General features: G+C 37.0%; 1 long non-coding RNA gene across 1 annotated transcript in view; it reads left to right on the forward strand.

The window, feature by feature from the left end:
• LOC116156899 (uncharacterized) overlaps positions 1-11,074 on the forward strand; it is a 33,004-nt gene extending 21,930 nt beyond the window's left edge. Inside the window, exons 3-4 of the long non-coding RNA XR_004140826.2 lie at positions 852-960; positions 9,972-11,074. This is a non-coding gene — a long non-coding RNA (uncharacterized LOC116156899). The remainder of the gene's footprint in view (positions 1-851; positions 961-9,971) is intronic.
• The last annotated feature ends 16,561 nt before the right edge of the window (positions 11,075-27,635 follow it).

Consider the following 27,635-nt stretch of genomic DNA (forward strand, 5'->3'; position numbering starts at 1 on the left):
CACACTGTACACATACTGCAGGCATGATCCAAATTGTTAAGTAGATGGTTATTCTGGTTATTCTTTCACTAATATTCTAAGGGAGAGATGTTGTATACCAAAATTATATGTTCAATAAAATGGGGCCAGAGAGGTTTTAAACTTTTACCAAAATACATCAAAGCAGCTCAGTTATTAAAGCCTAGAAATGTTTCCCAGTGCCTGGCTGGTCTAACATTTTGGAAAGTATTGAAAGTGACCTATGTCCCTGGAGGAAGCATATTATGCCTAATGATTCAATGTCCCAGATTTTCCGGAAAAGACCTGATTTCTTTCTTCCTTTGTTTTTGTAAAGGTCTTTCCTTTATTGGGTTTTAACTTTTATGCCTCTCCAAGATTTTTCTGCAAATGAATTCATGCATTTGAGTAAAATATCTTTTGCTAGATTACAAATCCTGATTTTTAATTTAGAAAGACGATCCACCAAAGCAACAGGGTTGGAACAATTAATCCTCCAGTAGAGTAATGTAGTATCAGTGGACCCAACAGGATCAGGGAGAGATATGAATGTTGTGGATATTAAAAAATCTAATTTAGGGCTCACACTTTGCTAACTTCAAGAAACTATCACCTTGAATTCCCAGTTCGCACCTTAATTACTTCTGACCTCGAATTCTCATCCCAGATATAAAGCTAACTAGCTCTGTAAAAGAAGCTCAGTCAGTCAGTATCTTGTTGCTTTCATGTCTTTATCTTTCAAGTAGAATTTTAAAAAATGATTTATCAGCCATGCTGGGTTGTTTTGAGGATTAAACGAAATACTGAATGTACATGATTTACAAATCACTAAGTTGTTCTTTGTTTTCTCTAAGGAGTCCTTTGTTAAAATCTTACTATGAAAGTTAAAAAATAAGACACAAAAAAGCTGAGCTGCGCTGGTTGAAGAGGATATGAAGGACAGAAGCCCACTGTACAAATTTGGTATGTTGCTCTTGCTTCTTCCTATGTTGATGAGAAATTAGCACAAGAAGAAAAAACAATAACAATCACTAACAATTCCACCACATAGAGAACTGTTCGTGGACTACATTTTTCCAGACCCTAAAGAATATCTTCAAACAAACTTGACCAGGTGATTGGTTGATCAGAATGAAATCTCTTTCCCATCATTCCATGTGGATAAGTGAGGTTCTGGGTCAACAGTCAAAGTGAGGAAGGCAGATTTCATCATTAAATCCAGGTGGCAATAAAACACATGGCCAGAAAGAGGGGACAGATGCCAGGAGCTGCTGGATGATGAACCTGACTGACGAACAAGACTGAAGCAAACCTAGAGAGCCCTAGATAACAGCTGGAAACAGACTAGAATTCCTTTATCTTGTGTTTTATGGGCCAGCAGCTGTGAATTCTTCGTTCAATCAGACTAGTATAGAGAGTTAGAGTCATCAAAATAATTTAACTTAACATTTTGTTAAGCTTATAAAACTGTGGTTCTGAATTTTTGGTTAAAGGTTTTAGCTGCTGTAAAAATGCTGTTTTCAATATACTTTGAATTATAAGGTCTGAAGAAAGATAAATTTTTGTACTTTTTTTCATTTAATTGGAATTATTTTCAAGTCTCTGCAAATATAGGGATTGTAAAGTAAAGCATTAAACATTTAATGGTAAATAATGTATGTATTCCCATCCCAAGAAATATGTGAGTAAAATTGAAATAAATGCTTTAAAGTTAAAAAAAAAAAGAGTAAGGATTAGGGTTAATATTCCCCACTACCCCCTGCCTTTTCCCACTTTCTTTTATCTCCAGAACAAGGTAAGAAATATAACTTGAAAGAAATACGCCAAATAAATAAATATGCCCAAGTAAGCAAAGGTTTTTCTGTAATAGTTGTTCAAAAACATTACCATTATTCAGTCTGTTTTCCCTCTTTTTACCAAATCTATAAAGAGATATTAAAATAGTAAAACCAGATGTGATTCTGATTGTTTGTCTAGAAACTTCCTACCTTTCCGTGCAAAGGCTCAAAACCTTTCTGAAACTTGACTACTGTTCTGCTTCCTTCATTACCCTCCTGCACATCTTTAGCCATTCTTTACGCTGGTAAGTCCTTTCTGACCCATCTAGACTGGGCTAAATGTCCTCCTACGAGCTCTAAGCCCCTCCACGTATCCTTCTATCATTTCTACTTACTTGAAATTGTTTGTTTATAATCTCTCTTTAGCTGAATAGTAAGCTTCTGGATGGAAACCCTCCACAAACCCCAGATGGGATTGAGTTCCTCTGTTGCAAGTGTCCCCGGATCCCTATAGTTTTCCTTTGTAAGAGCTATGGGTGTGATTATTTTTGTAAGAGGCATGGTAATTACCACTCTCCAGTACTGTATAACCATTGGGGCTGAAGTTTTCCTTTATACATCACTATCACTTTCCTCAACTGCATTCCCTTTATTTTCCAAATATTATTTTGGGGAAAAAAATAATGTTGGGTGTTTCTTGCTCGTCTACTTAAGAAAAAAGTTTATCTTTGTACGGTTTTAAAAGTCAAATGATACTGGAAGATTCATAATTTTAAAAAACAGCACACTGTTCCTCCTTCTCTACCCCCAATTCCCACTTCTCAAATGCAACATTTTTTCCATTACATTAGCTGAACATTCTTCCGGTACTTGCTTCTATCTTCCTAAATAACATCCTTGTATTGTTGCTATTTCAAGATTGCTCAGTTTCATATCTTTTGGCTTCCTACCAGAGATGATGAAGATGAAGCTCTTTTATAACACTGCCCACCAACGCCCCATCTTACACACGTTCACATACATTCTCTTCCTCTTTCGTTTCCACCTACGTGATTATGCTATCCATAACTTTTGGTTAACTCAACATGACCATGCAGTATAAAACAATTACACTTCTTTTCTTCAACGATTTTTGTTTTTCCCAAAATTAAACCTTATATTTACTGTTTGCTTGCTTTTTTAATGTTCCTATAACTAATTCATCCTCAAACATTCCTCCAGAATTATACATTTTCTCTCATGATGTTCGAATCCATCAGGCTGTTTTTATTTTTATTCATTTCTCAGCAACACCCCTGGTGGGACCCTCAGCTCTCATGCACCAACATGAGCAGGCTGTTCTCTGGAAATGCCATGCAATTCTTGCTCTGGGATCTTCTTTGTGCTCATCCTGAAGATTTCTTTCTCCTCCCTGTGCTGGATCCCTTATTTTCTGGATCCCTCATCTTTCTTCCTGATTTGGCTCCTTTGCTTTGTGGAGCCCATTCTCCAGTAATTCCTGATAGACTGAATGAAAGTTTGGCTCAATACAGAATTCTAGGTTGAGACCGTTTTCCTTGAGGTTCCCAAGATGTTGCTCCATTGACTTCTTGCAAGGAGTATTGCTGAAAGTGTCAATTCCTTCCTAACTCTAGCTCTTTGTGGCCTCCTTTTCCCTCTGGAAATGTTTAGGAACTTCTTTTTGTCCCTAGTAAATAAAACTTCCCGTGAGATGCCTTTAGGTGGGTCTTTCTAAATCTATTGTGCTGAACATTTAGTGAGCTCTCTAACTCTGGAAAGTCATGTCTTTCAGCTGTGGAAAACTCTTGAATTCCTGTTTTGATAACCTCCTCCCTGCTGCTTTCTCTCTTCTTTCTTTCTGACATTTTTATTATTTAGATGCTGAACTGTTTTTAATTTTCTTATATTTTCTATTTCCATTTCATCTTCATTTTTATTTTTTGGTTCTACTTTCTGAGGGATTTCCTCCAATTTCATCTTCTAATTCTTGAACTTTTGGGGATTTCACAGCATGAATCAGCTTGTTAGTACCTCCCCTCTGCAAGTTTAGATCTGAGCTTTCTCTGGACTGGAATATTAGTACTCACTCATTTATCTGCCTCCATGCTTCAAATTTTGTTATGTTTTCTCCTCTCCCATTGTCTTGGTCCTTCTTGGTTTATGCCTTTGTTCAGAATTCAGAAGAAACCTGTGGTGAATATGTGTTCAATCCACCATATATAATCAGAATCTTTGTTTCCTTTCCACTATAACTATCATGCTTCTTCTCAAGGCAATTAGGCTACCTCTGAGTTATAGGGAAAAGATCAAGCACAAGAAAGTAGAGAAAAGAAAAAGCACAAATATTAGTCGTTCAAGATATTATAACATTCCCAACAGTACTAGAGCTAGCTCATACTGGCTCACAAAAAATAGACAATTCTATTTTCAGGAATTTGTGAGCCAGTTATTAATCATTATTAAAAATTAAATTAACTTACAATGTTTATTATAATTAACATTTTACAATGAAATAAATTATATTAAAAGCATAGGTAATAAATACTCAAAATTTATTACTTCCTTATTATTTTAATGAATTGTACTATTACCTATGTTTTTGAGGTTATTTACATCTATGATGTGCTATATATCTCTTTCTAATCCAAATTCAATGAAGTCATACTTGTAGCTTAAAAGTGGCCATAGAGGGAGTATTTATACCATAGTAATCAGCAAATGCTACAAATAAGGAATTGATACTGTTCTTTTCATGGTCTAGGCTTAAGAAAGATGGACAAAATACTAATACAAATTAAACTTAAAAGCTTAATAAAATTTAAAGTTTAAATTAAGAATGTGCTGTGTCTCTAACAGATTGTGAATAGCACAAAAAATTGAGGATACAGTCTTTCAGTATCATCTCATTTGGCAAAGAAATCAGTCATTGACAAACAAGTGAAGTTCTGACGTTCTTCTTTCTTGTTTCGCTTTCATCTTAGTCTTTAACTTAAATGAAAATATCAACCAACATTCTGATGCAATCATACTCATTTGTCAATTGCAACTATAGGTTGGCCATAGATACAAGAGTAATACGAAAATCTACAAAATCATTCTGTAAGGATCAGATTGCTATAATATTATAAATTGTATTCTATACACATCCTTGGTCTTAATAAAATTTAATTCACACAAACATACCTTTTCTGATTTATTTTTTGGACAGCTAGTTCTTAAACAATTATTAATACATCACTCTGTATTACTTTCCCTATACTATAAATTCCACAAGGGCAGTAACCATTTCCGTTTGATTCCCCAGTTCTTGCAAATTTTATATTACCTGGTAGGTACTCCATAAACAGTTACTAAATGAGCAAAGGAAAACAAAATGAAAGTGAAAGGAAACTTGCCTTATTCATTTTTATATCTGAGAATTAGCACATATTAAGTGCTGAAAAAAAAACGTTTGCTGACCTGAAATGAACTGAGTCATACTCTCCTAATTCTGAAAACAATCCCATGACAATCAAACACATCAAGGAAAAGAGTTGAGATAGTTTATTTTTTCAGGCACAAAGCTTGTTTTCATGGTTTCTTTGTAAGTTAAGTCACTTGCTGCAGTAAGTCCAAGGTGAAATCTAGGTCTTCTGATTCTGGAAACAGTGCTCTATTCATTAGTTTCCCCGTTTCTCAAGGACATCAATATTTTCTGATACTAATGTTGGACAAGAGAGCTGATTACTTGCTTTGTGGCTACAAGATTTTTACTTAAGATAAATGACAAAAAGCGGTCAGGAGGAATCAGATAATGATGTCTACCATTTAATGAGCAGACACTATGCTCATTATAAAACTACACTTTAAATCCAGTAGCCTGGTTTCTCTCAACAACTCTACAAGGTAGAAATTATCCTTACATTACAAATGAAGACACTGAGGTTCAGAGAGATTTATAAACTTACCTAAAGCTTGCATCTGCAGGGTAGCAATACTGAGATTCAAAACAGTTTTGCCTTAAGACAAAATTCCAGTGTATTTTCATTGGACAGTGTTCTTAAACATGAGCTGTTCTTACACCATTGTTCATGTACCATTTTCAGGAACTGCATGCCAATCATATCATCATTTACTTCATATTTTCCTTGGACCTTTTTTGTTATTAGTTAGCCTAATCTGAAAGAATAACATCCATGAAATAATAGGCTAATACATTGTTATACTTTTCTAATGCACACAAAAGTGAATACATAATTATTAAAATTAAAAATGTGCCTGCTTACCATCTAAAATGACCATGGGTACTATCAGAGATACATATACTTCCCTGGGGCAAACACTGCTTCTTGCAATGCTGCAGATTTAACTTGTACTGGGGTAGAAGCAAGGGTGATGGTCATAATTTTTGGTTTGTGTTCCGTTTCTATCCTAAAATAAAAGGAAATCATTCACTTCATTTTACCGGGGGGGTGGGGGGGTGGAAGGCCTGACTCATACTTCCTGAGCAAATTCCCATTGCACAAAACAAGGAGCTTTATAAAACATTCTTCCAGGGTCCCTGAAACCTTCCAAGTAACAGAATTGGAACTAAACTTGACAAAGATTACTAAATGTCACCAGTGTTAAACAATTGAAGGTGTCTGTAGCAAGAATAGAATTCAAGAAAAATAAAACCAAATTGTTGGAAAGCACCTACGGTGAGAGTCACGAAGGATTCAAAAATCTAAGAAAAGCTTCCTGGCATTTGTGCTGCCCCAGCTGGAGTTGATAGAATTGTTTCTATTCTTTCTCATAAGTGTGTTGGAGGAGGAAGCAGTTGGGTTTTCTTTCTTGGCTTTTGAGTGGGAGGAATAATACAGCATTATCAGAGATAATGGCAGAAGAAAAAGGAGGAAAAAATGTTTTTGAACTGCTGAAAAACTAAATTCATATCTCTATGGAAGAGCCCAGATTTGGTTATATAAATTGTTTGGAATGTTGTCTAGTGCATTTCAAAGGGAAAAATAAAAATAAAAAGAGTGTCAGAAACCCTAACAGTCAAAGACTATGGAGGTAAACAATATAGATCTTTTTTAAAGCTTGTGAAATATCAGTATTTATATTTGGTTCAGTTTTAATCTACCTCCTTTATGGTGCCTACACATCCCTCTGCAGTATGGTTTCTACCACACACTCAATCCTCTCCTTACCCCAAACATATTTGGGTTCTATGTCCTATACCCCAACAGAGCCCAGGCCTCAGGTCACTGCATGTAGGTTTCACCAACATTCAGACTTTAAGTCGCCTAGAATTTACAAATCTTAGTACTGCTACCCTTTTATTTCTTAAAAAGAAAATTACACTGTAGAATCTGGAGCTAGGAGGAGTACTGGTTTTCTTGAGGAAATAGAATCTTTCACAATATTGAGAATTTTAACATTGTGTGTTTTCATCTTGCCCCAATAGATTGCGTGGCTAGCAACCTAAATGGCAAATGAAATGACTTCTGGTTACTGTAGAATCATCACAAAAGAATGAGACATCATTTTTTCCTCCCTTTCTAGGAAGAGTATGGGGCTGGGAGAGGGGAGAGTAGAACTTCGTGTTCTATTTGGTAAGGTCTAGCCTTCATCGAGTTAAGAGAACGCTATTTGTTTCTGAAATCTGGGTTCTTAGAGGCTTGTTATTGGATTGGCCTAAAGAGGGAGAGCTTCTGGCATTAAGAGAGAAGAGGCTGGAGCAGAGATGAATTATCCAGAGTGGGAAGTCACATTGTGTTTGATCCTCTCGCTGTGGGGCTTTGCAGTCTGCTTCCTTACAGCAGCCTGGAAGTCACAGGAATTTTGATGGCATGGCTTTGTGTGTACCCAGGGACTGAATACTTAGCTGTAAACATCCCTCTGTAGTGAAGGTCCCAGTTGCCGTATTTGACACTATCTTCAGTAGAGGTAGCTACCTTAGAATAGACTATCAATAGATAGATTTAGACAATGTGCATTACAGCAGCAAATTGATAGATTAAGAACTCTTTATACACCTCTTCCGAACATCCATTTCCCTGAATTAGGTAAGCCATAGGGTCCTTTTACAAAGAATGAGACAGGGCACTCTAAAAATAACTTTGATTGAATTACCAACCCTGATAGGTGAGAGCCCAAAGGATTTAATTTAATTGAGAAAAATAATGAAATGTGAAATGTGACGTTCCTTAGTTTTATTAGTTATCTATTGCTGTGTAGCAATACTATCACAACCTGAGTGGCATAAAATATCACTCATTTATTAAAGGCTTAATACATTATTCAGGCATTAGCTTATAGTTTCTCTGGGTCATGAATCTGGGCTTGACGTATTAAGGCTCAGTCCTCTGTTTCAGAGTCTCTGTCAAGGTTGCAATAGGTGTCAGTAAGGACGGGGTCTCACCTGAGTTTTGACTAGGGGAGGATCTTCTTTCAAGTTCACATCATTATTGACAGCACTCAATTCCCTGCAGAACTGGACTGAGAGCCTCAGGTACTTCGATGTTGACTGGAGGCTGTCCTTGGTTCCTTGCCACGTGGGCCTTTCTATATGGTGACTTAATTCATTATGTCACCAAGTCCAAACTTGATCTGCTTGCTGCATGACAGGCCAGTAAATCAGGAGATGAGGTATTGAGGCAAGGAATAATGACTTTATTCAGAAAGCCAGCAGAGAAAATGGCAGGCTAATGTCTTGGAGAACCATCTTGCTCAAGTCAGAATTCAGGCTCCTTTTATACTAAAAAGGGGAGAGGGTGTGGTTGGCTATTGCAAAGTTCTTGGGAGTTGGAATCCTCTGTTCTTGCAGCTGTCCATGTAGGTCAGGTCATGATTTACCTGTAAATCTCCAACAAGACAAATGTTACTCTCTGTTCTACAACTTTTTATCTCTATATGAATGGAAAAGTGTTATATGCTTAAAGTTCAGAGCCTTGATAATGGGATGTCTTGTATATTTCAGGCTATAGGCAACATTCTTTTACAGAAGGTGCAGAACCAGCATGACTAAGCACAGGAAACAGGGCACAGGGTTAAATTTAAAGAACAGACCTAATATGGAGTCAGTGGGTTCTTCCCTATTACTGTCAGATCCATCAAGACAGGGAGTCCTAGAAAGAGTCTATTAGCAAGATCAAAGTTAACTGTCTCTTGTATGCAATCACAGAGGTGGTATCTCATTGCCTTTACCATATTCTATTGGTTAGAAGCAAGTTGCAGGTCCTGTCCCTACTCAAGGAGAGGGCATGAATACCAGGAAGCGAGGATAATCTGGGGCCATCTTTGTGTCTATAGTACAAATTATAGAACAGTTTTATACCTGGTAATACTAACAATTTAATTGAAAAATTGTAATTTAAACACAGTAATTTACATTTACCCTAATGGATAGTCATACTATCATTCTTCTTTTCCTTAGTTTTCATTTTCTTCTTTTATTTATATTTTACTACTTTAATTCATGTGCCTTTTAAAGACTTTCTCAAATATTTTGTGGGAAAGGGTGTGTATAAATAAATAAACATACTGCTATAGACTGAATGTTTGTGTAACCGCAAAATTCATATGTTAACACCTAATCCCCAGTATGATGGTATTTGGAGGTGGGGCATCTGGGAGGTGATTAGGTCATGTGGGTGGAGCCTTCATGAATGGGATTAATGTCCTTATACAAGAGACAAAAGTAAACTTCCTTACCCCTTCTGCCATGTGAAGACAGAGAGAAAATGCCATCTGTGAACTAGAAACAGCTCTCACCAGCCACTGAACCTGCCAGTGCCTTAATCTTGGACTTCCCAGTCTCCAGAACTGTGAGAAAAAAAAGTCTATTGTGTAAGCTACCCATTCTATGGTATTTTTGTTACAACAGCCCAAATGGACTAAGACACAAACTTAATATAAAAGTAAACATTTTATTAAAAGGTTAAGGTAAGTCCTGAAATACAGAATATGTAGTAGTTACTAAAATGAGGAAAAAACAAATTTGCATAAGACACATGAAAAACTTTTCAACTTCATTCATAGTAAGAGAAAGACATATATTCACTGATATGTATAACTTTTATAGATCAGATTGCCAAATATTTGAAAGCTCTGAGGGTGAAACTCGTGGTAGAAGTATATAAAAAACAAACTTAAATTGCAATGTTAGTGATAGGCGCTTTGAAGAAAATTCAAGTAGGACAAAGAGAGTGACAATGTTGCTGTTTTCCATAGACCAGTCAAGATGACCTATCTGAGGAGGAGACATTTGTGCAGAAACCTGAATGAAACGAGGGACTGGGCCTTCTGGGATCTACAGAAAAATGCTGTTGCAAAAGCTCAGACGTGGAAAGAGTTTGCCAAGTCTGAGGAATGGGAAGAAAGCCAGAGTGGACGAAGCACAGTGAGCAAAGAGAAGAATGACGGGAAATGTAGCTGGAGAGGTAACCGGGGTCAGGTTGTGTGCAGCTCTGTAAACTATGGTAAAAACTATTTTATTCTGTGAACTGAGACTATTTGGGATTTGAAAGCAGGAAAGTGACATAATAGCACTTAAGTTTTAAAAGAATCACTGTGGTTGCCATGGGTTGTGGAGGTGGGGGAGGAATTGGGCCAGAGTGGAGGCAGGAAAACCAATGAAAAGACTTGGATTCCTATTATGGATGTCAAACAGAACTGTAGATTGCCAAGCCCATCTCCTGCCCCCACCCCTCCATTCCTCATTCTTTCCCATCTCAGTAATGGCACTACCATCCTCCAAGTTGATTATTTCCTTTCCCATATCTCCTATTTCCTCTTTGACCAGTAACTTCTTTGACCTAATCTGAAGAAGGCCAAAAATCTATCCTCTCTTTCCATCTCCACTGTCACTTCCTTCAGCCAAGGTACCTAACAGACCTTACTAATTAGCCCTTATTTTCCATTAGCTCCTTCATGCTTGCCTTCCTTAGAAGTTCAAAGCCCTTTTCTTTTGTCTTGTCACTTATCTAGGAATTCTAAACAGTCCTTTAAATTACAAATTCTAAACAATCCTTTAAATTACACATCTCTGAGTGCTCCCATGCCATGGTAATAAACTTCTGCTTGTTTTTCTCTTGTTAATCTGTCTTTTGTCACTCTAATTTATAGAGCCCCAGCTAATGAACATAAGATGGGTAGAGAGGAAAATAATTTTTCTTCCTCCCCTACACTGCTCAGCAAATATTTTGGAATAAATGAGGCATTATTCCCCTTTTCAGATGAGGAAAGTGATACCACGGAAGTTAGGTAACTAATTCAAAGTGACACAGTCTGTAATAGAGCCAGGATTTGTTCCCAAAACCCAAACCTGTGTCCTTAGCTCCTATTGCCTTTTTCATTAAATTAATAATAATAATAATCAGTTGTCATTTTCTTAATATATATGTATAATATTATCCCAGAGAACGAATACAGCTTTCTCTACCTAGCAAAAGGATCCATCCAAAGTGATATCTTGGAAAATATTATGAATATTTTGTGAATATTTTTTGTGAATATTGTGGAAGTTCACCCTCGCAGTCATCTCCCTCCGTTTTCCCTCTGGGGCCTTCTCTGGTACTTGTCTCTGAGGCATATTTGGGGTCAGAAAAGTCTTTCTGGTGCCTCTCAATTGCCTCTACCTATCCAGAGGCTGGCCTTGTGTTCAATACACACCAACTTCTCTGCCTCCAAGGGGTTAGTCTTCCCTGGCCACAAAATATAATAACTGTTTTCATTTCCCTTTCTTCCCGCACCAGTTTTTCTGGTCTGTGTAAGTGGCCCTTCCTGCCTCTGAATATCCAAATTACAGTGTATTTTGAGAAAACTCTCTGCCCTTCTGAAAGCCTCCCTTCCTCAAGGCCGACCACTGACTGCTATATTCCCATTTTACTATAGACAGTTATCACTGTGTGAGGTCTCACAGCTGACTCCGCTGACTCAAAACAACACGCTGAAGCCAAGATTCTGGCCTGCAAAATGTTTCCTCAATAGCCTGACATGAAACAAAGACAATCACACTGAAGCATGTGACCCAGGCTGCACGAGTCCATGGAAGTTAATTGTTTGGTGATTTCCTGTACTTGAGACACAAATGCTTCCTTTTCCAACAATAGACTCACTAAAGCCTCAGTCAATGCAATGAAATTACGGACTTCAGGGACAGTCTGTATTCAGATAACACTTGGCACTAATTTAGGCCATGAGGTTTGTGGGATCGAAAGGCAGTTCACAAAGAAGTACAGGCCCTCCCAGTGTGAGGATTCTTGATTATAGTTCTGAGTATTTCTGGAGGGGCTGTGGCCCTCCTATCAAAGACTCCTTGATTTTATTGCACCCTATGGAGTTCAGAGCCTCTTTCTTACAAAGAAGGCAGGTGGGTGTGTATAGTACACAAGCATAAGCTACTGAGAAGACTGATTCCTAAGCATAACACAGAACTGGATTTTGACTGCCCAAACAGCCTTCCTTCTGCCTCAGCTTAACAAACACTCTCTCCTTGACCAAACTTTCGTCGGGCTCCTCTAAGCCCTCTTCTCAACTAGGCCTTGACCTTCGGCTTGTGTCCAGTTCTTTTGGACCCACATCACCCATTTATAGCAAGAATTCTGCTTCATCAGTTTAGAGAGAATCCCCCACCCTTGATATCTGATCATCCTCAAAATCTGGTCAAAGGGGGAGGGTATAGCTCAAGGGTAGAGTGCCTGCACAAGGTCCTTGGTTCAATCCCCAGTACCTCCATTAAAAAAAATAATAATAATGTTAAAATAAATAAGCAGATAAGTAAACCTAATTGCCTACCCCCAAAACAAAAGCAAAAAAAAAAAAAAAAAATTCTAGTCAAATTCGTCATCCTTTACCATCTCCCAGGTGGTATCTGATCACTCTGTCCCACTTTCAGCAAGAATCTTGTTAGGTCAGTTTAGCAAGAGTTATCCTACCCCCTTAGTAATTTTCCAGCCACTGACTGATACCCTCGCCCTCATGCCCCCACTCCTCTCCTTGGCTGTAAATCTCCACTTTCCCTTATATTCCAAACTGAGCCCTGTTCTATCCTGAGATCCCCTTTCCCCTATTGTTTGTTTGTTTGTTTTTTAACATTTTTTATTGATTTATAATCATTTTACAATGTTGAGTCAAATTCCAGTGTAGAGCACAATTTTCCCCCTTTTCCCTATTGTAATAATTCCTGAATAAAATTTGCTTTTGAAACTAAGTGGGACCCTGCAGGGCCCTCCTGGGTATCAAAGCCCCTCCACGTTCCCTGTTTCTTGTTTGTAGGGAAAAAAAAAGTCTTTAATCTTCTAGGCCTTCTCCAAGTTCCAAAAGTTAGGCTTAAGCAGCTAATAGGACAATAGCATCACTAGATTCATAGTTTCTCTTGAAGGAATATAGATAACAATCTGATGAATATCTTTGAGTTGTTCTACAGAAACTAAGACCCTCACCCAAGTGGAGGATGGTGAGTACATGCTGACAACAAGCATGTAGACCCCATACTGGTTAGAACCAGAAGGTTGAGATTCCTGAAACATCAGCCTGTTGCCACACCAGCAACCAGTCCCAAGAAAGTCACATGCCTTGCAGCCCTTACTCCAAATTTTGTCTTTAAAAATTCTTTCCGAAAAATCATAGGGTCTTTTGAGCGTGAGCTGCCAGTTCTCCTTGCTTAGCACCTTGCAGCAAACCTTTCTCTGCTCCAAACGCTGATGCTTTGGTTTGTTTGGCCTCACAGTGTGTTTGTCAGGCACATGAACTTGGGTTCCACAACAATTCAGCTACCATCTAGCTCTGGTTTTTCCTTGAAAATCCCCTGTAGGGATCTTGTGTTTTAGTTCCACTGAATTATTTTCCACTTCTCAGAACATTTCTTGCTTTTCCATATCTCCTTGCCTCTACACCTGCCTAGGAATGTCCTTTCACTTCTCTGCCTGGTTGACACCTAGTCATTCCTCAAGACCAAGCTTATATCATTTATTAGCGAAGTCCCCCCTTTCCATCCCTAAAATCACCAGCTCTGGTCATCAAAATATCTTGGTTGGATGGCTGCCAACAAGCTACATTCTTCAGATCTCCAGTGTTGACCCCCTTCAAATCCACCTTCCAGCCACCAGTCAAAGCAATTTATTGAAAACACAAATTGATCATCTTATCCCTTACTTTAATTCTTTTTTTAATTAAAAAAATTTACTGATATATAATTAACATATAACATTGTATTAGTTCAAGGTATTCAACAAAATGATTTGATATATGTATACATTGCAAAATAATTACTGCTGTAAGTTTAGTTACCATCCATCACTACACATAGTTACAACTTTCTTTTTTTTTTTTTAAGTATAGTCAGTTTATAATGTGTCAATTTCTGGTGTACAGCATGATAGTTCAGTCATAAATACACATATATATGTTGTTTTCATATTCTTTTTTCTTATAGGCTACTACAAGATATTGAATGAAGTTCCCTGTGCTATATATTATAAACTTGTTGTTTATCTACAAATTTTCTTTTCTTGATGAGAACTTTTAAGATCTACTCTCTTAGCGACTTTCAAATATACAATTTTTGTGTATATATTTGTGATCTCCCCTTTAAAGGCTTAAAGTTTTTCCATCAATTACAGAGTAAAAGCTAAGCTCATTAACATAGGATTTGAAGATGATTTTTGGTCTTCCTCCTGCCCATGTCTCTGCCATTTTATCTTTCACCCCTTCTTTACTGCTAGTTTTTCCTCTAGTAAAACCAAATTGCATGAAGATCCCTCTTGCCCATCTTCACTACCAAATTATTTCTCTTTTATGTCTTTGCTTAAGCTGCCTTCTAAGGAACTTTCCCTAACTACCTCTCTTCAAATGTAAGGGAATACTATATATGTGTATATAGATGTGTGTGTGTGTGTGTGTGTGTGTGTATAAATATATATATACATATTTATATATGCACACACACATACATGTACACACATATAGGGTATATGCATTTTTGGAATGTATATTCCTAAATTGTATATCTTATAGGAATGTTCTATATATGCATATGTACATAATACAATATTTATATACATACCATTTTTGCATTTACTGTGTTGCTTTATATTTATTAAATTTTCTCTAATCCCAAGGAAATTATCAAATTCTATGGGTATGGACCAGGTCTCATATACTGAGGCAGGTGTGTTCAGATTCCCAGGAACAGTAGCAGAGGGTCTATTGGAAGGGTCCGTATCCCACATTAGAGTCAGTGGTAGGGGCTATGATGTTACCCTGGTAGAGGTCTGCCATGTGACTTGGGCACTGGTCCTCCGGCCTGGTTCTTCCACCTTTCAGGAGATTCTGTGGACTACTTGATGTCCTGTAGCAGGTTTCTTTTCTGCTGAAAGAATATATTCCTACACTTTCTATCTAATACCACGGAGAATAGAAATAGGGAGGAAGAAGGGAGTACTAACATGGTGCTTTGGGGAAGATAAGCCAGAAGAAGGACTGGGGACTTTGGACAGAGGAGCAGCAACAGAAGGACTATGAGCCCTTGGAGGAGCAGGAGTGAAGAAGCAGGTATGAAGGTAAATGAGAATCTTTGCCTGGTTTGTTAATTTTTCCTTTGGTCTTGGTAGGAGCAGTACAGACCTAAATATGATTCCTTACCTATCTTTAGTGAACAAGGTATGTGCTGAGAAAGACCAATATGGTGATTGGTTTAGAAAGCTGCAGACCTTAGTCTTCTCTGATTTGTTCAAGCTTCGCAGTCCGGAGAAACCCCTTGATTCCTCTAATACAGAGCAGGCGCTCTGAAGTGACATAGCTCTTCCCTGCATGAAACCTGTCCCTGTTTCTATGAGGAAGAAGAGAAGGAGAAGGCTAGGAGGCAGGAGAAACAGCAGTAGAGGAAGAGTACAAAGAAAAGAAAGAAGGAGGAGGGAAAACCAGCATGTGGAGAGAGAATGCTGGGGAGAGAAGAATATTTTAATATTCTTGCAAATATCCATTTGGAAAAGGAGTATCATACTTTTTCTTTCAGCTGTCCCTTCTCTTTTTGGCTTTTCTCTCTCTCTAAGGCATTCCTGCAGTACTGAGGATTCTCCCATTTGAAAAGTCTTCCAGGATTTATTTCTTTGCAAATACTAAGGTTCTCCTATAAATGCTAACTTAGAAGTGGGCCGTAAAAATAAATGTGGAATTTTTGAAAAGTATGTTCATATATCCAACAAATATTTAGGAAGACTCTGTATGTGTCAGACATTAAGCTTGGGAGCAGTGCTGAATAAGAGAGAAAAAGGCCTTTGGGAGCTTTCATTAGCATTGAGCTCATCTATACTCTCATGTTTCATAATCTATTCAAATAAATGTCTTCTCTTGAAATCATAGCAGTGGTAAAATGGCAGATTAAATATCTGTCCCAAGGTTACGTACAGGTAGGTGCTTAGTATAATTGCTTTGTAATGATAAAGTGATGATACTATTAAAACTCTGAGTATAGGCAGGGTAATTTCTTGAACTTTATAAGGCAATGGAAAAAAATAAATTTTTATCAAGAATATTAGAAAGAGCTATAAATCAATCAATTGGGACCTTCTAGATAGACAAATAGATGTATTTAACCTGTGAGTATGCTATTAGTGTTATTGAAGGTACTTTTTCCTGCTCCTGAGATTTCTTCCATTTGACAGGAGCCTATTAGTGTGTGTATATTAGTCGAGTGCTTCTGATCTTCTGCCAACACCACACTCACTCCACCCTGGGGGTGATGTTTGAAAAGAGAAGGCAGGTATGAATAGCTCAGCTTCTTCCTCTTGGGATACAGCTGAAGAGAGGGAGCCTGTGTTTATCTCTCTGCTCCTCTGGGAACAGGCACTGCTCATGCTAGATGTAAAGGAGGGGTCTGCCCAATTCTAGCACTGCCTGCAACTGGGGAGGTACGTCTGCATAATTCTGGACTCAGTATTAGCAAGCTACACGCCCAGACATCAGCCCTCCAACCTAACTTTAATTTGTAACAAAGGTGATTTCTTTTGGTTCCCACTTACTGTATTTGTGACTGGTTTTCCCACTGATTTAGAAATCAGGTGAAGAAAAGGGGCTAGTCATTGGCCCTTCAAATTAAGTAAAGATTGTCCCAACAACTAAGTAAAGAAAAGCTTAAAACTCAGTGGAAGGAGCCCAAGCTGTGACATCAGATCTGAGTTTTGAGTCCTGGCTGTGTGGTTGTGGTTAAGCTGCTCAGCCTTAGAGGATCTCATTTCTTCTTTGGTACCCTGGGGATAATACGTCTAGGATTGTTGCAAAGATGCAAGATAACTTACGTAAATTACTAAGCGCAATGACGGGCATTTAATAAACAGTGACCAGTAATAGCAGTGGCAGTAGTAGTAGTAGTAGAGATTTGGGGTATCCAGCATTGGGAGAGTTAAAAAGGTATTTCTGCTTTCATGAAAACTTCTCTCTTTAAAGAGATAATCCTAAACTCTTAATCAAAAAAATATATATCAATTAGCTAAAAAATACGTTTCTCCTATAAAACATTACATGTTTTAAAATAATTTGGTCCCTCAATAATTTCTTGGAATTCAGGGGTGATAATGAAGACAATTGGAGTGAAGGTGATTCTTTTCAGTTTATTAATTTCCTCTGATTATCACAGAGAAAAACTGCTAGTACTAAGGTCTTCCCTGCAGCCAGGTATGATGAGAGGTGGGCTGGGGACGAACAAATCAGGCATCTTACTTTTTTGACTCTTCATGCCCCTCATTTTTAAAGTTAATGTTCCATGTACGGAATTGTCTGAGAGTCAACATAAGATATCTGATTTTTCCCCTCATAGGCATCTTCTTGAACACAGTTTTGTCATCCTAGCCCATCTCTGCTGATTTCAGTTCATCATTGGTAAAGGTGTGGAGAGTTTTGTGGCTGGATAACAGACTTATAAAGAGAACCCAGATATGTTTCTATTATATTTCTGATTTATGCTTTCCAAGTTTCATTGGGTTTAGAGAATTTCATGTTTGGCTCAAATAAATGAAAAACTCCTATATGAATTTGTGCCCTGTAATTTTACTGAAAAATAACATAAATTGATTTAATATAGAGTATGCTATTTGTTCTGAGGACACTCTTTTTACATTTTCTTTGCTGTCCTAGGAGTTTGTTATTTAGAATAGTTTCTCTGTGAAGAGACATTTTAAGTGTAAAACTTAAATGTAAAACTCTTCATTTTGTCTGTTAGTGCTTTCATAGTTTATACCATTCTGAAACAATATCTACCCATCAGCAACAACACAAATAAAACTAGAATTAAAGAAAGAAAACTTAAAAAAAAGAGAATGAAAACTAAAACAATTCTTTTATGCTATGTGTTTTTGCAAAGCACTATTGACCAGCTTGTAGATTTTAGGAGCTCTGCACTTCAGCCTTCGATCATAGAGGGTTCATGTAAATAGACAGCCTAAGCAAAAGTAGAGTTCTTTTGGACTAGAGTGCTTGCTCTCAATGGAATCCATAAGAATACATCAAATGCATCAAATAAATAACTAAAAACATGTATTTTGTCAATCCCGACAATCTAGAAATACTTTAATAACTAGATTGATTTTTGACACTGGCATAATAAAATTAAGTCATTTTTTTTCTACTCTTAAGCACACTGTCTGAACAAAACACTCTCTTACTGGCTTCCAGGGAATCAGGTTTCAGACTGCTATGTCTTTAACATGTTCTCCAGTTTCCCAGTATGGGGAATAACATATTTGCTGAACTAATTCTGTTAGCTAGTATACTAATTAGAACTCTTTCAGTGGCAAGTATCAAAAACTCAATTCAAAATGGCTTAGGCAAAAATGTGAATTTACTGGCTTATGTTAGTCCAGAGTTACACAACTTTAGGCGTGGCCGCATCTAAGTGCTTAAATAATATTGTTCTGTGTAAATACAATGAAAGCAGCAAATGTGAACCACGTATGTAATTTTTAATATTCTATCAGCCACATACAAAGGGAAAAAGGAACAGCTGAAATTAATTTTACTAATACATTTTATTTAGTCCAGTAAATTAAAAATACCACTCCAAAATGTAATCAATATAAAAAATTATTAATTAGAAATTTTACACTCTTTTATTTGTATTAAATCTTTGAAATCCAGTGTGACTTTACATTTACAACACATCTCCATTTAGACTAGCCACATTTCACATACTCAATAGCCATATGTGGATGGTGGCTACCATATTGGACTGTGCAGGTTAAACTTAATGCATCAGGAAGATATCTCTTGTTATTGTTCCACTCTGCTTTTCTCTCTGTTGGCCTCAGCATCCAGCCTCATCTGGCTAACTCCTATTTGTCCTCAGTTTTCAGTTTTATACAGCCACGCCTATGGTGATCTTCTCTCTTACTCAGCCTGTTTACTAGAGACATAGTGGCATGTAGTGGGCATTTGAATATCTGTTCTTTATCATAAAAGTTTTAAGGAAAAGAGTGCACCAGTACAAATTCATTATTTCTAATAAGGGAAAAACTCAAGTATTGCTCCCCACAGAAGGTAAGATTTCACAAACCCCCACCCTGACTCCTATCCATCCTCTTCCAGATAAAGAAAGGACACAGAGGGTTAGTTGCATCATCTGCACAATAGAAAATAACCTTATTTATGAAATACTAGAGCGATGTCTACATTCAGAGTGGGGAGAATTGTTATTCTTTATATTTGTTCTACTTCAAGACAATTTGGGAATTTTTTTTTCTTTAGAGATTTGAAATATAGCATATGAAACAGTGAATTCCAAAAGGGAAAAGCATAGGAATGCATTCATAAAACACTATGATGTTACTACTACTTGTGTTATTATAATTCCAATTTTACAAATAAAGAAACTGAACTTTTTTTTAAGTTGAAAAACATTCAATTGAAGTATAGTTGATTTACAATGTTATGTTAGTTTCTGGTGTACGGTAAAGTGATTCAGTTATATATATGTACATGCTTTTTCATATTCTCTTCCATAATGGTTTATCATAGGATATTGAATATAGTTCCCTATGCTATACAGTATAAACTTGTTAAGAAACTAAACTTTAGTGAAATTTTTAAAAAATTCCAAGGTTATAGCATAAGAATGTCTCAGGGATCACCCCAAGTTCTTAACTATTATGCTATAAAAATCTTCTAGTAAATGTGATGTCTTTTAAAATATGTAAGGAAACACACCATTAGGCTATGTCTAACTACAGAAAGAACCAGGCTACAGCAAAGAAAACAATGGCTGCAACCTGCTGAGCCAGTCTTAATATGTAGTGGTTGATTTCATTACATTTGAATTTGCTTGACAGCCAGATCCACTGGTTTGACCAGTGGTGGTCAGAAGAGTTGTGAATAGAGTATAGGCTTTCTACAGTGCCATTGATACCCTAGGCATTATTTATTTATTTATTTTTGGCAGTGGGAGTATGGAATAATTAGGTTTTATTCTTTATTTTTAGAGGAAGTATTGGGGATTGAACCCAGGACCTTGTGCATGCTAAGCATGTGCTCTACCACTTGAGCTGTACCCTCACCAAAACCTTAGGCATTATTCATTGTGATAAGAACAGGTGAGAAATAGAGAGGGTGGAGGAGGATGAAGGGATAGGAATTAGAAGATAGAGAACAGATAATTATCAAATAGATTTCAAAATAATACTCCTAATAATTATAAAAACAATAGCAAAGATGGCTAATACTTACTGAGCACTTACTATGTGCCAAGTCTCTGAATTATTAATAATTTTATACTCCCAAAATTCTATAAAATTGATGACATTATTGCTCTCATTTAGGTTCCCTGCCTCTAGTCGGTAATGGATAAACCATCTTATTGGAAATTTCCAGCTTTGTCATCATTTGCTTTGGGAATTCTTCCCTAAAGCTTCTCAATAACTTTTATTTTTTTATTTCATTATTTTCTTATTGAAGTATAATTGACTTGCAACATTATATTAGGCTCAGGTGTACAACATAGTAATTCAATATTTTCACAGATTATACTCCATTTAAAGTTATTATAAAATATTGGCTCCATTCCCTGTACTGTACATTACATCTTTGTAGCCTATTTATTTTATGCTTACTAGTTCATACCTCTTAATCCCCTACCCATCTTGTGCCCCTCTCCCTTTCCTTCTCCCTATTGGTAACCACTGGTTTGTCCTATATCTGAGTCTTTTTCTTTTTTTTTTTTTTTAACATTTTTTATTGATTTATAATCACTTTACAATGTTGTGTCAAATTCCAGTGTTCAGCACAATTTTTCAGTCGTTCATGGACATATACACACTCATTGTCACATTTTTTTCTCTGTGAGTTATCATAACATTTTGTGTATATTTCCCCGTGCTATACAGTGTAATCTTGTTTATCTATTCTACAATTTTGAAATCCCAGTCTACCCCTTCCCACCCTCCACCCATCTGGCAACCACAAGTCTGTATTCTCTGTCTATGAGTCTATTTCTGTCCTGTATTTACGCTTTGTTTTTGTTTGTTTGTTTGTTTTTGTTTTTTAGATTCCACATATGAGCGATCTCATGGTATTTTTCTTTCTCTTTCTGGCTTACATGAGTCTATTTCTGTTTTGTTATATTCACCCATTTGTTTTACTTTTTAGATTCTACATATAAGTGAAAACATACAATTTTTGTCTTTCTCTGTCTGACTTATTTCACTAAGCATACATTCCACGTCAGTCCATCTGTGTTGTTACAAATGGCAAAATTTCATTCTTTTTCATGGCTGAGTATGATTAACTTTTACTGTTCCTTTTTGAAAAGTTCTCCTTCTTTGACTTCTAAGACACCGCATCTTCTCATTCTTCTCCTTACTTCCATTGTCCCTTCTTCGTATCCTCCTCCTTCATATCCCTTCTCCACTTTCCTCTTTAAAAATTTGGTTTCTACCTTCAGCCTTTTCTTTTTTCCTTCAGTTAATGTATTTTCCCTGCTCTCATACATCAGATAACATCTGCTTTCATGTATCAAGTTTCCACGTAGATGCTGATGATTCCAAAATTAGCCTACTGTGTATTTCTGCCTAAATGTCCTACCTACGCTTCAAACTCCGTTTGTGCAAAACTGTATTCTTTACTTTCTCCCTAAATTTCATTTTCTTATGTGCTCTTACTCAGTAACTGTTATTCACCGTCATCCACTCAGGTACCCACGTCAGAAACCTGGGTATCATCTCGGACACCATCCTGTCCCTCACGTTCTACAGCAAATCTATAGCTGAGTCAGCTCTACCTCTTAATAACCTCTCAAACTGGTCCACTTCTCTTCATTTTCACTGCCACTACCTTAGTTCAGGTTCTTTTCTTATTTTTTTCTTTTTTTTTATTTGATATATATATATATGACATGTCACACTGTGTGAATTTAAGGTGTACAAGTTAATTTGATACATTCATATATTGTAATATGATTGCCATTGTACTGATAATTAGCACCTCTATCAGTTACATAATTATCCTTTCTTTTTAGTAGTTGGAATAGTTAAGTTCTAGTATCTTAGCAAGTTTGATGGTTATAATATTGCTATCTATATTAACTGTATTGTGTGTTGCATCTCTAGGGCGTATGTACTCACAACTAATCATTGTAAGTTAATATCCTTAAACAACATCTGTCCTGTCCCCCGACCTCCCATCCCCTGGTAGCCACCATTTTATTCTCTGTTTTTACAAGTTTGGCTTTTTAAAATTCCACGTATAAGTGCTATGATAGAGTACTTGTCTTTGTCTGACTTATCTCACTTAACATAATGTACTCGAGTTTCATTCATGTTGCTGCAAATGGCAGGATGTTCTCCTTTCTCGTGGTTGAATAATATTCCATTGTATATGTGTACTGCATTTTCTTTATCCATTCATCTATCAATGGACACTTAGGTTGTTTCCATATCTTGGCTATTGCACATAATGCTGCAGTGAACATGAGAGTACGTATGTCTTTTCAAGTTGGTGTTTTGGTTTTCTTCAGATAAATACCCAGAAGTGAAATTGCCGAATCATATGGTATTTCTATATTTAATTTTTTGAGAACTCTCCACGATTTTTCCCATAGTGGCTGCACCACTTTACATTCCCACCAACAGTGTACAAATGTTCCCTTTTCTCCACATCCTCACCAGTATTTATCTTCCTGATAATATGTCTTCTTGGTGATAGCCATTCTAACAGATGTGAGGTAATATTTTGTGGTTTTAATTTGTATTTCCCTGATGATTAGCAATGTTGAATATCTCTTCTTGTATCTGTTGGCTATCTGGATGACTTCTTCAGAAAAAAAATCTGTTTAGTTCTTCTGCCCATTTTTTAATTGGATTGACTTTTTGTTATTGAGTTTTGTGAGTTCTTTATATATTTTGGATATGAACCTCCTATCTGATATATGGTTTGCAAAATTTTTCTCTCATTCCATAGGTTGCCTTTCCATTTTGTTAATCGTTTCTTTTGCTGTGCAATAGCTTTTAAGTTTGATGTAGTCCCAATTCGTTGATTTTTGATTTGTTGTTTGTGCTTTTGGTGTCATATCCAAAAGAATCATTTCCAAGACCAATATAAAGAAAGTTCTTCTCTAGGTTTTCTCTTAGGAGTTTTATAGTATCAAGTCTTATGTTTATTTTTTGATCTGTTTCAAATTAATTTTTGTGAGTGGTGTAAAATAGGGGTCCAATTTCATTGCTCTGCATGTGTTTATCCAGTTTTCCTGACACCATTTATCAAAGAGGCTACTCTTTCCTCATTGAGTATTTTTGGCTCCTTTGTAGAGTATTTGTTGATCATATAAGCAAGGGATTAATTCTGGGCTCTCTATTCTGTTCCACTGGTCTAGGTTTCTATTTTTGTGTCAGTACCATATTGTTTTTTTAATTACTATAGCTTTATAGTATAGTTTAAATCAGGAGGTGTGATACCTCCAGCTTTGTTCTTCTTTCTTCTCAAGATTCTTCTGGTTATTTGGGCTCTTTTGTGGTTCCATACAAATTTTAGGATTGTTTTTTCTATTTCTGTGAAGAATGCCATTGGTATTTTGTTGGAGATTTTGTTGAGTCTTTAGAAGGCTTTTCTTTTCTTACTTAGTATTATAGAGACTGCTAGTTGTCCCCCAGAAAATTCATTCTCCCCCTTTGTCTATGGTAATAAACCCCTGTTTTTTAACTGGGCACAGAATAAAAACTACATTTCCTAGCTATCCTTACAGCTTGGCAATGGTCATGTGTCTAAATTCTGACTAATGGGATATGAACTGAAGTGATGTGGAACTTCCAGGTCATAAACTTAAAGGGAAATGTATCCTCTTCTCCATTTTACTCTATCTCAGGTTGTAACATATTTATAGTAGTGGTGAACCTTCTTGGAACATACAGATGAGGGCAAAACCTGACAGTCATGTGCAGACCTGCTCTACCGGCCCTGGACTGCTTATGCCCTAAGTGAGGAAAAAACTTTTATTTTGTGCAAACCTCTGTTATTTGGGTTTCTGTTACCGCAACCAGATTCACAGAGAGATACCCTTGGATTAAAGCAACAATCTTTTGATTGGTCTTCCTGTCCCCATTTTTAACTTCTCTTATATTTTTTTTCTTCACTTAAGTCAGAGTAATCATTGTAGAATTCAAGTTTGATCAGATTGTTCCCTGCCATCCTCCATTTCCCATGCCATTTCTTTCACTGTGTACTTTATATTCCTTAGCCTGGCATACCAAACCCTGCATAATCTTGCCTCTGCTTTATCTCTCTAGTTCTACTGCTTATCATGCCCTACCTTGTATGCCAAGCTCAAATCACACAGAACCATTTGGAATAAACCAAAGTCTTGTACCTCAGTGCACCTGTAATGCTGTTTACTCTGCCTGGAATGACCATTCCCCACCCTCATCAGTTTCTCTGCCTGCTAGTTTCTATTTGTCCTTTAGAATTCAGGTCTCCTCCTCTTGGAAGTTTTTCCTGCCCACTCAAGAATTGGTTATAGTCCCCTCTTACATATTCCTGAAGTATTCTATGCATACTTTTATCAAAGAATTGCATGTTTACTTGCCTACTTCCCCACAGCCCTCCCCTACCAATTTCTTGGAGATGAAAGATTACTTTCTCATTAATAGAGTATTACCATATCCTAGCACAAACCCTGGCACACAGTAGCACTTAAAAGATATTTATTCAGTGAGTGAATAAGTCAGTGAATGAACGGAAACCATGGAGTTATGAAAATAGCATTTGAATGGAATATAGAAATCTGAGTTTAATACCTGGTTCTGCCACTTCCTGGATTGTTTTAGTTGAACTCATTTCACTCCACTTCACTTGAACTAGATAAGCTCTCAGGTTCCTTCCAAGTTTATGATTTACAAATACATTATAAAGAGAAAAGTGAAAGTATACAAACTTCTAGAACTGACAACCTTAAGGAGCTGGCTAGGTAATTCTTATACTAAAAATGTATTTTGAAAAAACAATTGCTAAATAAAAGTGAGCTTTTATAGAAATATTTAAGCTCTTTCTACTTACAGCTTTTAAACTACTTTTGTAGTATCAATTATTTTCACAAAATCAGAAATATCTACTCTAATCTGTGAGAAGTAGGGAATGTGAAATTCAGTGATATTGGGTAATATATTAGAGCCAATAGCAGAGAGAGAAGCAGAGGGAGAATCTGGTTCAGAATTGTCTTGACAGAATATCCCACCTATTGTAAAACAATTGTGTAATATTCTAGACCTAAACTAGTAAAGAAAGCAGCGAACTTTCGACCAAATTGCAGATAGATTAAAATGGCAAATACCAAAACTGAGGTGCTAAATGACATTCTATTTCAAAATCACAAAATTATGGGGTTAGGCAGCATTCTTAAGGGGTAATCATCTACTTTTCCCCTGCCTCTAAGCAAGGCTATACCTAGTAGTCCCCAAAGAGAGGAAGTTGTGTGGTTCTTTAAAATATTTGGGAAAATAACATTCTACAGCTCTTTTTCACACTTGTCCCGGTGCCAAATGATATTGATAAGAGAAAATTGATTATCTTAACAATTATCTAGTTTCATTACCTTTATTTTCTAGCTGAGGAAGAAGAGGCTGGAGGTTGTGGTTTGCTCAAAGTTGCATAGTAAGATTGTGGCAAAGCCAGACCTCAAACCCCAGTCTTTCTGATTTCCAGTCCTCTTCTCCAGCTCTATCAGGAAGGACTAAGACTTTCAGCACTTCCGCATTTCACTCCCCGTGTGCCTTGGTAAGTTTTCAATACGGCCCCTGGCTCCCCAGCCAAGGCCTTATCTCTTAGTTCATACACTCAGCCAGTTCTAGCAATAACCCCATACGTCAGAGATTCCCACCCTTTCCTGGTTGTGACAGGCAGAATTCTAAAACGACCTCCAAACGTCCTGCTCCTGGTGTGCGTGTTCTGTATAAGCCTTCCTCAAGTGTGTGGGCAGGACCTGTGGATCAGAGATAGGGATGGGCTGTATTACACGATGAATGTATGGTGATGGTCACCTTTGATTCTGTAGTGATGGAAAAAAAATATATACTAGCATTACATGGTAATATTTAGTGAGAAAATGGAATGCTATCTGAATGTAGCTCCCTCAGTTTCCCTTATTTCTATCTCTAAAATTCTGTATAGATTTCCAACCTTTTCTTCCCTCCCCAGGTAGCAGATGAAAGGTACCTCTGTATCTCAAGGTGATCAAGTGTCTTTTTCAAATTTTCAGTTTTTTTCTCTCCTCTTAGTCATTCTCTACAACTACAAACATGTAGAGTCTTTTACCCGACAGAACCTTTCCATGACTCCAAGCCTTCTGAACTCTGGGGCTTCTTCCTTTCTGTGTGTCAGACCTGCTTGTTCCAGATCTACCCTACTTTTCCTAAAGAACACTGGCCTCAGCTGGGCTCAGATCCAGAACCGACAATCCCCAGCAGGTTTCAGATCCTAATCCAGTGAAATGAAGTAAGAATGGCACAACAGGGTACCACTGACATTGGTTTCCAGCTGGCCTTTGACCCAGCATTTCCTCTACTTGATTTATTTCCTTAACCGCTAACTTCTTAGGCCTCTTAGTCTGGCCTCTTGCTAGATTCATTCTCTAATCTTTCAACTCTCTTTCTTTCTTCTCTAATCAGAAGATTATCTTCTCCCTTCTGACATACTAATTTTGGATTTTTTTCTTTTCTTTTTTTTAAGTTAGAAAGAATGAGGTAATGAGCTGCCATGTTCCCATCACCCAGCTTCAACAATTAGCAACATAAGCCTGTCATGGATTATTATTTCTGTGTGTGTGTGGTAAAAGGCACCTAACATCAAAGTTACCATCTTAATCATTTTTATGTGTAATGTTCAGTAGTGTTAAGTTTATTCACATTGTTGTACAACAGATCTCTGAATCTTTTTCATCTTTTAATTCTGAAACTCTATACCCACTGAATGTTAATCATGTTGGATTATTTTTAAAGCAAATTCCAGACCTTATATTGGTCTGTTAATAAACATTTCAGAATGTGTCTTAGAGGAATAAAGGACTCTCTCCCACTTAGTTTTTTGTACAACCACAAAACCCTTATCACACTTAAATCACGGTTTCAGCAGGAAATAGATGCCACGCTCAAATAAGATAACTTCAGAAGTTTATTTAAAGGTTGTGGGTATAGGGTAACCACAAGGTATAGTATAGTAACCTAGGGTAAGAGACTAAGTTGGTACCACCTCCAGACCCATAAGGATATGGGGATGAAGTTGTTACCAAAACCTGGAAGGAGAAAGAATCTATAGAGTTGGCTACTCCGAAAAAAGCAATGAACTTTGGTCAAGAGACACAGTAAGCAAGAGGTGATCTTGTAGGGAAGGAGGTAGGGGAATGATACCCTGACATTACTCTCCTCTGTC

The sequence above is a fragment of the Camelus dromedarius genome, chromosome 14 (assembly GCF_036321535.1).
Source record: "Camelus dromedarius isolate mCamDro1 chromosome 14, mCamDro1.pat, whole genome shotgun sequence".
In the NCBI taxonomy this organism is placed as follows: domain Eukaryota; kingdom Metazoa; phylum Chordata; class Mammalia; order Artiodactyla; family Camelidae; genus Camelus; species Camelus dromedarius.